Source organism: Cynocephalus volans, chromosome 7 (genome assembly GCF_027409185.1).
Source record: "Cynocephalus volans isolate mCynVol1 chromosome 7, mCynVol1.pri, whole genome shotgun sequence".
Lineage (NCBI taxonomy): Eukaryota > Metazoa > Chordata > Mammalia > Dermoptera > Cynocephalidae > Cynocephalus > Cynocephalus volans.
The window spans coordinates 26,327,929-26,344,805 of NC_084466.1; positions in this window are offsets into that span (position 1 = coordinate 26,327,929).

A 16,877-nucleotide genomic window follows, 5' to 3' on the forward strand; every position below is an offset into this window, starting at 1 on the left:
TAATAACAAATGAAGTTTTGTGTGGCTATTGTCAGTGGTGTTGCTACGCAATTTTTTTAATTGCCCCCAAACCCATCCTATCTAATGTCTTTTTTCCATGGGGCATTTCAATTTGCAATAGGGCAACCTAAACCTTAGTCTCTTGTGTAAAGCTTGGCTGCCAATTGGTGTTTCATCCTTCATCTTAACTCCTGTTTAATGTTCACCTTCACCACATAAATCCTTTCTTTAACTGTACATATAACTACGTACAATAAGTCTCCAAAATTACTTTAGATTTGTGTATTTTCACTTGGCTTCCTGGTTTAGAGGAGAGTATTTAGGAATGTAAGCAATCCTTACATATTTTAATTTTTTTAGATTTTCAAACAATTTATAAATGATAAAAACAATTTACATTAGAATATGAAATGTAGGGACAAAAGTTAATGGTTTAAAGGAAAACATAGATGAATGTGATTCCTTTGCATTTTCTTCATATTTTTCAAGCAAACTAAGAAGGGAAAAATGAAAAAAAAAAAAAAACCTCATGATAATTGTTCATGAAAACCCTTATTAAAGTACTATAAGAAATTACATTGATTTTGTAGATTATTTGGAGAGAGAAAGAATATCATTTTGGTATTTTATCTGATTTATCCATGAACATGAGGTGCCTTTATTTTCATATAAATTTTAATAACTTTCATTAAAATTCAATTACTTCCCATTACATTTTTACATAACTTTTTAAAACTTATTTTTATTGCATATATTTTAGGTGTAAAACAAGATATTTTAATAATAAACCTTACTAAAAAATAAATTAACATGTCCAAGTTATCAGTACCTCCATGTTCTGAACACTGGGGGGTGGAGATGACCTGTCTGATGGGTAAAGAGCCTAGCCTCCTATGGGCACTCCATTTCTTGTCACCTTAGGTTTAATCTTTCTCTGGTGTCAGATAATTTTGTGTATCTACATACTAGCTTCTAAAATTCTCATGCCTCAACGCCCCAACATTGTTCCAATCTACATCAAAGAAAAAATAATACAGATGTTCAATCTCAGAATCAAGTATTGCTCTTTCAAAGGGTAGTTAGGAACCATTTTGTCAATATTTAAAATAGGAACATAGATAAAAATAAATATATTAAACTCTAAATTACCAATACTTTCAATAATTTTTATTAACTCAGCAAAATATACTTATGAACTTGATAAACCATGTAATAAAGTAGCACTTACCTAAATTTTGGGAATTTCTTATTTTGTATATTCCTTCTGAAATGCAAGGAAATTAAAATATGTTTTTAAATGCATATAAATTATGCACTTACTAATTAAAAACTGTTTTTCTCTCTACCAATTTTCCTCTTTTCTTTCTCTCCTTTCATCTACATGGGTGTTTTAAATACTACTTGTCAAATAATTTCACTGGTAACTTCTAGGGAGCTGGTTTGAACTAATCTGCTGCTTCAATAGTTTACTTATAACTTGATTATATTTATAAGCCTGAACTTCTTATTAAAAAATAAATGAATAAATCATTTGTATTAAAACAAGAGAAAAGACAGATATACCCTTCAGAGAGGTCATTGAATATGTGAACAGGAAGTACTGTAAATCAACATTGAATTTAGTACATTTATATGATGAATAATTTATAAGGAGATGACTAATTATGACATTCCATTAATCATTCAACATATGAAATTTTTCAAGAGGTCAATAGATATCAACAAGATTGACAGTGATGATAGAGTATCAGATACATATTTAACTCCATGCTGACTCCTGAATTCCTGTTGGGGCTAGAATTAAATTAAATCTAAGAAAGTGGCTACACACCCACAATTATGACTGTCGATTTGGACAATACTTATGGTTGACCTTTTTGTGGTAGACTGGTTACTCACAAGACATATTCTGTCAAGACCAGGTCCATAGAGAATAAGAATGGGATTGCTATTATTTCTTTAGGCCTCACCCCACCCTCTCTTTCCTCACCCAGTTTTAGACTCTACTACTTGGTAAAACATGACTGTCATCTCATGTAGGACTTAGATTCTCGTGTAGACAGTCCTTGTCATCCCACCTCACTGTCATCAACAACCAAGATGCCCAGAGCAGTATGGTCTTGCAATAAAGTATTTCCAAAACTAAAAAAGCATATGTGCGTGACTATTTTTGTAGAATAAATGCTTTATAAACAAAAAGAAGTTCTGCCAAATTAAATAATTAAAATCTTGCATCTTGTCTTTAAAAATTTTCTCCTTTCCCAATGTGATGAGAATGCCATGTTCTGAAGTTTTTTATCATATAAGGCCATTACTGAATATTACTAATTATAGGATATTTATTACTAATCTATGGGACAAAAGTATTTGTAGAACTTACCTGCTGGCTATTTGTAATTATATGCATAGTCAAGAAAGCTGAAATAAAACTAGCTTTCATAATATAGCTGAGTCTCTTAAAATACATTTCAATATCCTCATTTTAGAGAAGAAACATTATTTACTCATTAAAACAAAACTACATGAAATGGGTCCTTAGCAGTTCCTAGAGAATCCAATCAATTATCAGATACTTTAAACTACCATGAAATCTCCTTTTTAGATCCATTGGTCTAGCATTATATAAATAATTTAGTTGCCCAAAAGAAAAAGTATTGATATACTACATAACTTGATTCATGCTAACTGGGATATTGATCAGTGAACAAAAATGTGAAAACTTCCAAATGTTCCTATTTAAAGTCTCTAACACGGACACCTTACTTATTACAGCTCTCACTCTAAGTTTGGGGGAAAAAAATGATGGCTTTTAAGAAGGATATTTTACTTTATTTTAAAATGTAAAATTATTTAGAGATTTCACAGAGAAAAAAAATATGAGAGAAAGGATATAATGATAGGGAAGTTCCAAAAAATTGGTGAAAAACAAAGCTTTGGGAAAAGAGGGGTTATGATAGGTAAAATTTTGGGGGGCTTTAACAAGTGGAAAAGCATTTCAAATATGGGAAGTGTAAGTCTCAGCAGAAGCACCTAGTAAATTATCTGTGCAACAGAAACATCAAGAAGAAAATTGGGCATAGGTGTCAGAACAGTGCCATGTAAGGAATCACATGTTTGGAAGACAGGGTTTAAGGCTTTGAAGATATTTTGTGCAAGATAAAAAAAAATAAAAATAAAAATAAATAAAAGCAGAGTAAAAAAGATGCAGAAAAACTTCCATAAAGAGAGAAATAGAAAGATTTTTAAAAGATAAAAAGAAAAGAAAATACAATTTTCCTGTGGACAGTGATCCAAAGTGACTGCTGCATGTCTCAAAAAATCATAAGACAGATATCACATACTCCTTTATTAATTCTCCTTGTCCTGTTTTTCTTGCTACTTCCTTTGTCTCTTTTCTTACATGAATTGATGGCATTTGGTCAATACCATTTAAAAATAACTGCTACTGCTGCTGAATTTCATTAGGAAAGAGTGACAACACGCATCTATGACTATGACATTTAATCCACTATATGTAAAACTAAAAGAACATATTAACAAATATCATCAGAAACCCAGAAATCAAGAGAAGATTGTCCTAGGGTATACTGAGAATATGTGAAAATATTAATACTGAGGTCCCAGAGGAGATTATATTTTAATTATTTGGTAATTTAGTCACTTTTAGTAAATAAAGATAAATATTGTACTTATTTTAAGAATGAATATTTTTGGTAATGAATTCCTTAAGCTTTCAGGACACTATAGCTTTTCTGATTTATCAGATTATTTTACATTCTATTACAATCATGCATTACCAGGTAAGGACAATGAGTAATTTATACGTAATGATTTATGTAACAGACTAAGGTCTATTATTTTGAGGTCTTTTTGGTAAAATAAGGTCACTGAAAATTCATGTACCTGAATTCTGATTCTGAGATCTTCAATAATTGTTCAATATACAGAAAATATACATGTACTTCAAATATCTTCTTCTAATGTAGAAAGAAATTGAACTGCTACCACTGTCTCATGTAGTGTCCTTCAGAAGAACTTGCTAAGTAACTTAATTTATCAACAACCAATTTAAAATTTCTCTATCCCAGCCTCATTGAGCAATGGAATTTAGGACTTTGCAATAAACTGGGATTTTACTTCTCTTTTGTTATTGAAACATAATTGATTATACATATTTGTGGGGTTCAGAGTTGAATGTCAATACCTGTGTACAATGTATGATAATCAAATGAGATAAGTACTATGGTAAACGTTCTTTGTCACCCTTAACAAATCTCTCATTACCCCCCTCTCCCTCTCCCCTTTCCTCCTCTAGTAACCACAGTTCTGTTCTTTCCTTTTGAAAGTTCAACATATTCTTGCATTCTTTCTTTCTTTCCTTTCTTTCTCCTCCTCCTCCTCCTCCTCTTCTTCTTCTATACATATGTATAGTTTTTGCTCCCACTTATGGGTGAGGACATGCAGTATTTCTCTTTCTGTGCCTGGTTTATTTCACTTAACATCATTTCTTCCAAGCTCATCCATGTTGCTGTGGATGGCAGAATTTCATTCTTTTTCATGGCTGAGTAACATTCCAGTGCATATATATACCACGTTTTCCTTTCCCAGTCATTCATCGATGGACATTTTGGTTGGTTCTATATCTTAGCTTTCGGAAATAGAGCTGTGATTAAACGTGGGAGTGCAGACATCCCTTTGACATGATGATTTCCATTCCTTTGGGTATATACCCAGTAATGGAATTGCTGGATCATATGGTAATTGCCTTGGATTGAGTATCCCCCCAATACTTGACCCCCACTGTGACAGTGTTAGAAGGGTGGGGAATTCTATTATGGTAATGCAAAGGTAGGGCCTTTAATGGGTGATTAGATATAGGACCATGCTGTAGTGAATGGATTAAAAATGGTGGTCATGGGCATGATTTGGCAGGCTTTAAAAGGAGAGTGAATGAGGAAGTTAATAACTCTCTGTTCTATGATTTTCACAGTGTGATACCCTGCTATCACTGTGCCCATCACCAAGACATTCACCACCTGTATTCCCTGGACTTTGGACTCACCAGCCTCAGGAAATGTAAGCAATAAATTTTGTTTTCTTTACAAATCACTCATTTTCAGGTATTTATGTTATAAGCAACAGATATAGACTAATACAGTAGTTCTATCTGTAGTTGTTTGACAAACCTCTGTACTGTTTTCCATAATGGTTGTACTAATTTACAGACCTACCAGAAGTGTAGAAGCATTCCCCCTTCTCTGCATTCTTGCCAGCATTTGTTATTCTCTGTATTTTTGATAATGGACAGTCTAACTGGAATGAGATGATATTTCAATGTGGTTTTGATTTGCATTCCCTGATGCTTAGTGATGTTGAGCATTTTTGCATGTACTTGTTGGCCATTTGTATGTCTTCCTTTGAGAAATGTTTATTTTACTCTTTTGCCCATTTTTTAATCTGATTATTATTACTTTTTTTAACCATCAAATTGTTTGAGTTCCTTGCATGTTTTGGATATTAGTCCCTTGTCAGATGTATTTTTCACAAATATTTTCTTTCATTTTGTAGGTTGTCTTTTTACTCTGTTAATTGTCTCTTTTGCTGTGCAGGGCTTTTTAATTTGATATAATATCATTTTTTTTTATCTTGTTGCCTGTGCATTTGAGTTCTTATTCATAAAGTCTTTGCCCAGTCCTACATCCTGAAGTGTGAATTTTACAAAGAAGATAATTTTGTGTGTGTGTGTGAAAGAAACCAATAGAAAATGTGAATAAATGCTTTGCATTCCACTTCTCAACACATGCCTTCATGGTGGAAGATTCTCAGAAATCAGGAATTCTCTTTCACAGGAGAGTTGTGATATAACAAAAGAATGTTTAATAAGAGCCCCTTCTGGGCTAATTCTTAGCTATGCAGAACCCATGTGCCTTACATAGGACACAATTAAATAAGTGTATTTGTTTTAAATTCTATCATAAAGTGATTAATGTAAAACCAACTGAAGCAGACTATAACCATTTCTAGAGCTCAGAGTATTTTATCTTCTCTCAAATTTTCATGATTTAATATTGAAATAGCTTAGAAGGAGAAAAGGAGCATGTGTGTAATATAGTTCTTATTTTCATATTTCCTGCTAATATTCCAATTAGAAAGAAAATCCTAATAACTATTTACTTAATTGCATTCAATCACTTAGCAACATATAATTAATAAAATATTAAAGTAGTCTGATTTAATCCTGCTAAAAATCAGTTAGCCTATTTATTAATATTGCGAGCCTGACAAGAAAGTGATGACACCATTGAGAGTTGTTTTTAAAGATAATTTCATGAATTGAATATTCACAGACATGGTTTTGGAGTTCAGTGGAACTAAAAGGAACGGTGAAACACTCAAGGAATAGCAACGGCTAGAAGCTCTTACCATACTTAGATTTGCAAGTAACACACACACTCCACTTTATCAGAGGTTAGTAAATGTTAGAGCCAAGAAAGTGAGACCATCCAAATGTAACTTTGGTCATAAAGGAATTGTAGCCAATGACAAAACAGTGGCCGAACATGAACAAAGCATGTTCTCTCCTTGACCAAGCTGACTCCCCTTGACCTTTGTCCAAAACTATAACCAGAAAGCAAGGGAGTTAACATTAATTTTTATAGCACAGAAAAGTCAAAAAGGGTGAATATTTCTGCACAGCAAACTGAGTAAAGCCATCACAGTAAGATACTAAAGTTAAAACATATTCTATATGTAAATACTTAATATTACTGTGAAACTTTTTTAAGTTGAAAATTTCTCAAACACAGGCTGAAACTATATTTATTAGTCCTTTTCTGTTGCTTATAACAAAATACTTGAAACTGGGTGATTTATAAAGAAAATTTAATTTATTGCTGGGAGGCTGGGAAGTCCAAAGTCCAGGGAACACATCTGGTGAGTATCTCCATTGGTGGCTTTACTGCAATGCCAGGGTCTCACATGGCAGAACATGGCAGAGCAGAGAGAGTAGACAGACTATCCTCTTCTTTTAAAGACCTCAGAACCACACCTCTGACCACAATTCTACCATTTTTAATCCATTCACTACTGTATGGTCCTACAATCCAACCATCTCTTCAAGGTTCCACCTTTCATTTACCATGATAGGATTTCCCATCCTCTTAACAGTCACAGTGGGGCCTAACTTTCTATTACATAAAACTTGGGGGATGTAATTCAAGCTCCAGTGAGTTTGTGGGGGGACAAAATTCAATCCACTACAGTATCTTACTTAAGATTCATTTCTTCAAGGTTAAATAATTGCATAGAAAATTTTAAGAAATATGCAATTTATAGTTCAAGGAATTTGAGAATTTATCATATTTATTTTAATAACAGTTGTCTAACAGAAGAATAAAGTGAATTGCTAGTTCACAAGCTATTGCAGACTTCATTCCTATAAAGAAAATGGACAATAGTTTATATATTTCTAAATTTACTCTGAGAAACTTATGTGATCATTAGGAAAAATACGTAGTAAAGAAATACGATAAAATCTAAAGTATGTGTTCTCTAATATTGAAATAGCACTACTTAAAATTCATTTTAGGCAATATGTAAAATCAAATACACTGAAGGATCCCTTACTGAAAAAAATAAATAGATTTTGATGAAACAACAGATTAATAGGTCTCTGAGAAGAATGATTAAAACAACAGATTAAGGGCCCACCCCGTGGCTCACTTGGGAGAGTGCGGCGCGCTGCGCTCCCGCTGCGGGTTCGGATCCTATTTAGGGATGGCCCGTGCGCTCACTGGCTGAGCACGGTGCGGGCGACACCAAGCCAAGGGTTGCGTTCGCCTTACCGGTCACAGAAAAGACAAAAAAAAAAAAAAAAAACAGATTAATAAGTTTCTGAGAAGAATGACTAGTAAGCACATGAGGAATGTGTGGTTGGTTTGAAAGCTTTATGATGTATAAACAGAAAACAATAAGAGGTAAGCAAGTTAACAGCACAGGGAGCTGAAGCAAAGATGCTCAGATGGGTTAAGTGTTTCTTGATCAATAAACTCCCTGGCTTTTCACTGGAGCAGAGATTAATTATATTTTCTCATTGTTTGGAAAGTCCTAGTGTAGGGAAAGAAAATGGTCAGGGCCCCTAAGGTGTTCAGAATCTTGCTGAGCATTTTATGTAAATATGCAACGTGCTCCCAGGTGTTCCTTGGTTATTGTCTAATGTAATTGTGCATGAGCACCCAGGTGTCCTGGTTTATGACTTAAGTGTAAAGGGCAAGTGGCTCGGATCCTCAGGGCCTCCTGCCCCCTGGAATGCCCCTGTTTGAGCCACAGGGAGGCTGCTACTGCTGCTGGACACTGTTGCTGCAAGCTGTTGTTGCCAGTACTCCCCGGATGCCCAAGAGGCCACTGCAGCTGCTGCTTATGCTGCCGCCACTACTGCTGAAGACTGAGCTCATGTCCTCTGCCAATGGCTCCTGGGATCTTTCCCAATTACCTAGCATGAACCTGCATGAGAGCTCTTGCCCTAGCCAATTAGCGCTAGCTATACAATTGGCTATGCCAACAGGATTCCGACAATTGCCCTAACCATTAGCCAGACAATTAGCCTAGACAGACAACTGCTAACCTGAAATCTGGTGAGAAAGGTAAATCTAGAGAGCCATAAACATGTAGAAACATTTAAATGGTAATTTTGATACATTTTTGAAATATGACAGTGACCAGGATCAGTAAACGTGCCACCTCAATACGTATTAGAGACTCCCCCAAATGATAAAGCAATAATTCTTATCCTATCTTTATGTTTAACATTTTTCAATGATTCTGCATTAATTTTGATTTTTTAATATTATTAAATATTTATTTTGATTACTATGTTTTTTTGGTGCCCCATTAAATTTTGCATCTAAGGCAAGTGCTTCAGTCATCTTTCTCTAGAAGAGTTGAATGGGAGGTCACTGTGGAAACAGAAAGAATACGACACTGTAAAGGAAATATAGGAAAATGGTCAGGGCCCCACAGATGTTCAGAATCTTGCTGAGCACTTGACAGAAATATGCATGTGTGCCCAGGAGTTCCTTGGCTATTGTCTGAGGTAGATGTATGTGCACACCTAGGTGTCCTGGGTTATGGACTTAAGTATAAAGGACGAGTGGCTCTGATCTACAGCGTCCCCCATCCCTGGGATGCCCTGGGGGGGGGGAACAGGGAGGGGAGGCAGTTGCTGTTGCTGGAGGCTGTTGCTGCCAGTGCCCCTTGGGCCCTCCAGGAGGCCACCGCGACTGCTGTTACTGCTGCTACTGCTGCTGAGGACTGAGCTCATGTCACCAGCCAATGGCTCCCCGGATCTTTTCCAATTATTAGAGCATGGACCTATGTGTGAGGGGTCTGGTGACCCAGCCTGGCATGCGAAGGGTCTGTGACCCAGTCTGTACAATGGGTTCAAAGTCTGTGAGCCCTAGCCCTGATAATACAAATGGGAAACTTAGTATAACTAAAATAATGAAACATTTTGGCTTTAGTTATGAATTTCTTTAACAATACAATGGTTACGATGGCAGGAGTCTGACAATAGCCCCAGCCTGATAATTGGAATAGTCACCTAGCAACACACACAGTAGAAAAAAAGAAAATGGTGGGATTTACTAAATGTAATATGGATATTCTTGTTCCAGCAACTGATGGAAAAAGAAAAGAAGATGACCCTTTGTGATGCCATCTGCTTATTCCAAACTTTAAGGGAAAGAAGTCTGCTTAGTGTTGTTTTCTTTCTGGGGCTCACTGTTCAGGTGGATTTTTATTTATGGTAAGGATTGTCTTTTCATCTTAATTATGAATCATGAACCCGAGGTTGTACTCTTTACAGTTTTATAGTGGTATTGGTGGTTAGAGCAGTGTAAGATCCTTTCTACCTGAGTTCAAGGTTGGTCTTTCAATGATGTATTTCTCATCAAACTAGGCCTCCTATCTGAAGATCATTGTCAGGTTACAGCAATAGCTATGCTAATTGTATCATTAGGTTTATTGTTGGACTCCTGCTGACGTAGCCAATTGTAAAGCTAGGCAATTGTATTGTTAAAGTAATTCATAACTAAAACCAAAACATTTCATTATCTTAGTTATACTAAATTTCCATTTGTATTGTCAGGGCTAGGGCTCAGACCCTTCAAACCCATTGTGCAGACTGGGTCATCAGACCCCTCACATGCGAGGCTGGGTCACCAGACACCTCATGCACAGGTCCATGTTAGGTAATTGTGAATGATCCTGGGAGCCATTGGCAGACGACACGAGCTCAGTCCTTGGCAATAGTAGCAGTGGCCTCTTGGGGCATCCTCGGGGCACTGGCAGCAACAGCCTCCAGCACCAGTAGTGGCCTCCCTATTAACACCCCCTCCACCAGGGGGTATTCTAGGGGCAGGGGGGAGCACTATGGATCAGAGCCACTCATCCTTCATACTTAAGTCCATAACCCAGGAAAACTGGGAACACATGTGCAATCACATTAAACCATAACCAAGGAATACCTGGGCTCACATGCATATTTACATCAAATGCTCAGCAAGATTCTGAACATCTGAGGAATCCTGACCATTTGCTTATATTTTCCCTGCAATCATATACAGTGCAGCTGCAATAGGATGACTGGGAGACATACAGAATTGATTGGTTAAGTATGAGTCTATTTAATAGGACCTTGGCAATATTTAAAGATATCATCGGGTCAGATTAGAGTCTTTTAAGATCTGGACGGTGTTAAGGAATCCCTGATGGCCTGTCAATAATTTTATAAAGGGATAATTTAATTTTGACCAGAAAGGGATGATCAAAGTATAATCAGGTAAGACTTTAGCCAAAACTGGCTGAGCTCCTCATACAGTTTGGCTCATTTGTGTTTAATGATACTCACCTGTTCTACTTTTCAGAGGCTTGAGGGTGGTAAGGACAGTAACGCTTTTGTTAGAGGAGAAATACTCATTATATATACTGAATACCTTACTTGTGAAGTGAGTTCCTCTGTTGCTAGAGATGAATAAAGGGATTCTTCAAGTAGGGAAAATTCTTTTTAGTGGCAGTTTAGGTAGAGTGGTGAAAGTAGCCTGTTTAGAAAGAGCTTCCAACCACCCTGAAAAAATGCACACTGAGGTTAGAACTGTTAAATTGCATCAGACAGAGTTAAACAAACATTTTACTCAAGACATTTGCTATATTAGAGAATATTGAACTAAATGCTGTTGAAACAAAAAGTGGGAGGACATTTAAGTGCCACATGAGCTACTGAAAAAGTAATTGAGAATGTTAGGGGTTAGTAGAATAGTTAGTGATTAGGCCACCTGTGTTTGCTAATTGGTGCTTATCAAAGCTAAGCTCCTACTCTCTAACAAAAACTGGGAGATGGGGTGCTATCTTTCTTGATAATTACATTTCAAAATGTGGCTCCAGTTTCTTATGAAATACATTTCCAGGTTGTAAAATTGGCAAGAGGTTGGGAGACTATTTACATCTCAAAGGGGGCAGAGAAAGAATTTATACTTGCAAGTTTTCTAAAGTACATGCTCTAAAAATGGGAGGTCAGGGACTTATAGTCAAAAATAAACCTGTCTGTAATTTACACAAGCTGAGTAGAGCATTACAGCTATCTTGGTCAGAATGTATTTTACTCATGAGACCTTGGAAGATGACTGAAATATATTTTGTCAATGAAGGAAGGGACCAACAAATCTGGTACTTTTCTGTGCCCCACCTTTACATTTTCACCATGATTTATTTCTGGCAGGTGGGACAAGTTGAAGATTCCTAGAGTGTGAAGGAGACCTTTAAGATTTCCTTTTTTCATGATATGTAATCTTATGAAAGCCATGGGCTATATTTGGACAAAGGTATGACGAAAGACCTAGCAGCTGTCTGGGCATCTTAACAGGTCATCAATATAGATAAAACATCAGCCTGTTTTTGTTAACTTTCAGGTGATATCATTTGCTGTGCCTTACTTTTTTTTTAAAGTGCTGGTCATATCGGATTAAATAAGCATTATTTTCAAATATGACAAGGCTTTTTCCATTTGATCTTGGGTTATCAATTTCAGTCCTATTTGTTCCTCAATTAAAGTTTTAGAAATGTTGACTTAATGCACTAATGTGTTTTCAAAATTATTTAAGTGACAACATAAGAAACTGTACCCAAAATTGCCTGGCATTTTCCTTTTCCATGGGACTCTCAGACAGTTTTTCATTGAAAATGAAGCACTCTGGTTTATATCTGATTTACAAGCTCTTTCGGGGAAGCATAACCATATTTCAAAAAACAAACAAAAACCTGTAGGTAGATAACAAAAGTCTTAGTACGTCTGTGATTAAATTATGACTGAAGATTTGCAAAGTGAAAGATCTGATGAGAGCTCATTATGAGAATAATGCAACTGACAAGAAAATTTGGTTATTTCTGTGGCATGCAGAAAAATCAAAGGCAATTCAAAAAAGTTTTAGATAAAATATCTGTTCAGATAATTATATTAGTCTATTTTCCTGTTGCTTATAACAGAATACCTGAAACTGGGTAATTTATAAGAAATAGAATTTATTTCTTACAGTTCAGAGTCTAAGAAGCCCAAAGTCCAGGGAACCCATCTGGTGAGGCCTTTTCCTAGGTGGTGACTCTCCACAGTAATGCAGGGTGTCACATGGTGAAATGGCTGAGCAAGAGAGAGCTAACCTCCTCATTCGCTCTCCTTTTAAAATCATCAGAACCATGCCCTTTACCACCCATTAAACCGTCTGTCCATTTACAAGGGTACAGTCCTCACAACCTAATTACCTCCTAAAGGCCACACTTTTCAGTTACCATAATAGGATTTCCCACACGTTAATACTGTTACAGTGGGGATTAAGTTTTCAATACATGAAACTTTGGTGGACACATTCAACCCACAGCAACAATAATTAACCAAATATTCAAAAAAAGTGTGACTATTATATAACTTATGAAAATGAATTTTAAAAGATCTTACAGAAAACACTCTTAGCTATAAAATATAATAATTCTGAGACATAATATGCTATGGATATGCCTTAGAATATCCCTAAAATATATTAATATTATTAAGCATGCAGACTTAGTAAGCCTATTTTTCTGGGAGTAGGTTTTAAAATATGTGTATTAAAGGAGTGAAGTCACTAAGATGGTGAAGTAGGAGAAATCAGACTTCATTTCCCCCACAATAAAAAAAAAATAGAATGAAATAAAAACAGCCATTCACAAACCAGAAAAATCCTGAGAGGGCTCAAGAGCCCATTAAAGTATCTGTAGCAACACAGTAAACAAAAACAAATGAGAATATCCACAGTAAAAAGAATGACTGGAGAGATTGGGAGAGATTGGTATACCTGAGACAGCAGGAGATGGCTAAGAGCAAAGAAAGAAAAAAAGCTAAAGGCTATCAGTATCACCCACATGGCAAAAACCATCATGGTATCTATTGGCTGCTCTGCAGAGGACGTGGGAATCTTTTGCCACTGAGTTAAACAGCAGCCATTCCTGGTGAGGATCCCCAGAGAGGGAGATGTGTCCGCACAATTCTTCCTCCCCCCAAAAGCCACTTTTAAGCCACTTCAGGAAAGGAGCCCTCACCTCTCTCAATCCATGTATGCCCCGATCCTGAAGGCACAGCCTCTCTGCTGTGGTCTAAATATTTGTCCTCTCCAAAACTCACATGGAAGTTTAATACCCAGTGTGGCAGTGTTAAGAGGTGCGGCCTGTAGGTGGTGATTGGATCATGAGGTTTATGCTCTCATAAATAGATTAATTCATTCACAAATTAATAGATTAACGGGTTAATAAATGAAGATAATCACAAGACTGGCAATGGTGTCTTGACAAGAAGACCAAGTGAGCATGTTAAAATGCTCTTACTCTTTATTGTTCATTTGTTTATTTATGGATTCAGCTCCTGGTTATGAGTGAGAACATGTGATATTTCTCTTTCTGTACCTGGGTTGTTTCACTTAGAATAATTTTCTCCAGGCTCATCCATGTTGCTGCAAATGGTAGAATTTCATTCATTTTTATGGCCGAGTAGTATTCCATTTTGTATATATACCACAATTTCTTTATCCACTCATCCATTGATGGACATTTAGGTTGGTTGCATTGCCTAGCTATTGTAAATAGAGCTGCAATAAATATTGGACTGCAGGTATCCCTTTGAACTGATGTTTTCCAATCCTCTGGATATATCCCCAGAAGTGGGATTGCTGGATCATATGGAAGTTCTATCTGTAGTTGTTTAAGGAACCTCTGTACTGTTCTCCACAATGACTATGCTAATTTACAGCCCCACCAGCAGTGCAATAGAGACAAGAGAGAATGAAAGAAAGAAACAGCAATCACAGAAATATGTCAAGCTTTTAGAAAACTAGAGGTGGAAAAGGGGAGGGGATAGGGAGGGGCAAGGGGGTAATAAGGACTTGGCCAATGAACAAAAAGAATGATTGCATACTGTCATGATGAATAAGCTAAGTATACTGATCTAACCACCACACATTTTACACAATTATTGAAAATCAATGTTGTACCCCACATGTATGTATAATTAAAAAAAAAAATACTCTTACTCTGTTGCCATGTGATGCCCTTAGCCACCTCGGGATTCTCTCTGCCCCACCAAGAAAAATGCCCTCACCAGATGTATCCCACAGACTTTGGACTTCCTATCCTCCAAAATGTAAGATATAAAATTAATTAATTTATAAATTACCCAGTTTTAGGTATTCTGTTAAAAGCAACAGAAAATGAACTAATGCAGAAAATTGGTACTGAGAAGTGGGGTGTTGCTCATAAGGAATACCTGAACAGCTTTGGAACTGGGTAATAGCAGAGGATGGAAGAATTTGGGGAAGAAGACTAGAAAAAAAACCTAGAATCTAGTGAGGGCTCAGAAGATGACAAAGAGAATAGAGAGCATTTGGAAATTCTCAGAGATTGGTTCAGTGATGGTAAGCAAAATGCTAATAGAAATACAGACTAAAAAGATCACTCTGAGGAGTTCTCAGATCGAAATGAGGGGGAGCTTATTAGATTTGGAGCAAAGATCACCCTTGTTATAAACTTCAGCTAACTTGACTGGATTGTGTCCATGCCCTAGGGCTTTATGAAATGTAAAATTTAAGAGCATTGAATTAGAATATTCGGCAGAAGAAATATCCAAGCAGCAAAGCATTCAGGCTGCTGAATGACTGCTTTTAACTACTCACATTAAATTTCCAGAGGGGAAAAATTACTTGAAGATGGAATTTATAATTAAAAGGAAAACAGAACAAAAACAACAACAACAACAACAACAACAAAAAAGGAAAATTTACAGTCTGCTCATGTAAGGAGTAAAAAGGCATTTTTGGAAGAGAGTACCAAGGTCAAGGTTGTTGTAGAGTGACCACCTGTTGCTAAAGAGATTAGCATTGATAAAGGAAAGCCAGGTGCTATGCATCTGGACAAAAGGGAAAAAGGCCCAGAAGGCATTTCAGAGATCTCTTCTTTCAGAGGCCTGGGAAGGCAGAATGGTTTCCCGAGGACTGGCCTGAGGTATACTTCAAAGGCTTGCTGCCTTGGACTGCCTCAAGACTCTAAGCCCCAAATTTCAGAACAGGGCTCCTTGTCAGCCCAAACTATGCTTAAATGGCTCCATGTGCCGCTGGATTTGGCAGAGACAAGCTGTTAGGCATGGTGGAATCCATTTGGTGTAAAGTCTGTAGGTTCACAGAATGCAAGACGTGTGGAGGACTGACAGCCTCCAACCAAATTTCAAAGGATATATGAAAAAGCTTGGGGCCAAGGCAGAATTTTGTGGCAGGGATGGGGTCATCACAGAGAGCTTCCACTAGAGCAATGCCAAGCAGAAATGTGGAGTCCGAGTAGCAGCAGAGAGCCCCCACTGTGGGCATGCCTGGTGGAACCATGGGAGTGGGACCACAACTTACACCCCAGATCTGTAGAGCTACCAGTTTGCAATGCCATCCTGAAAAAGATGGCATGTAGACTTAGCCTAGGAAAGCCATATGAGCAAGGCTTACAGAGAACTTGGACATTCAACCCTCATGCCAGTGTTTAAAAGGTACTAAACATGGAGTCAAGAGAGATTATTCTCCAGCATTAAGATTTAATGCCTGCCCTATTGTGTTTAAGGCTTTTGCAACACATTTCCTCTTCCTTTTGGATCATTTCTCCATTTTGGAATGAGAATATGTACCCTATGCTTGTCCCATTATTGTACCTGGGAAGTAGATAATTCCTTTTAATTTCACAGATAAGACTTTGGATTTTAGAATTTTGAATTAAGTGCTTGAAGGAATTAAGGCTTTTGTGAGTATGGGAATGAAATGAATGTATTTGTATTTGAAAGGAACATGCACTTTGGGGGGCAGGGGAAGAATGCTATAATCCGAAAGTTTATCCCCTCCAAAGATCATATGGAAACTTGGTCCCCAATGTGGTTGAGATGTAGGGCTTTGGGCAGGTGATTGGATTGTGAGTGCTATGCCCTCATGAATGGATTGATTAATTAATGGGTTAATGAATAATTGGGTTATCACAGGAGTGGCGCTGGTAGCTTTGTAAGGATACCAGAGAGTACATTACCCTGTATCTCTTACCCTGTAACCATGTGATACCCTTCATTCTCTCAAGAAGAAAAGCCTCACCAGATGCACCCCCTTGACCTTGGACTTCCTAGCTTCCATACTGTAAGAAATAAAAGTTATTTCCTTATAAATTATCTAGTTTTAGGTATTCTCTTATAAGGAACAGAAAACAAACTAATACATGTTTCATGAGTGCCCACACTTCATACCAAGACTCTGTGGCTGCAATGGGCCTGCCCATCTCACACA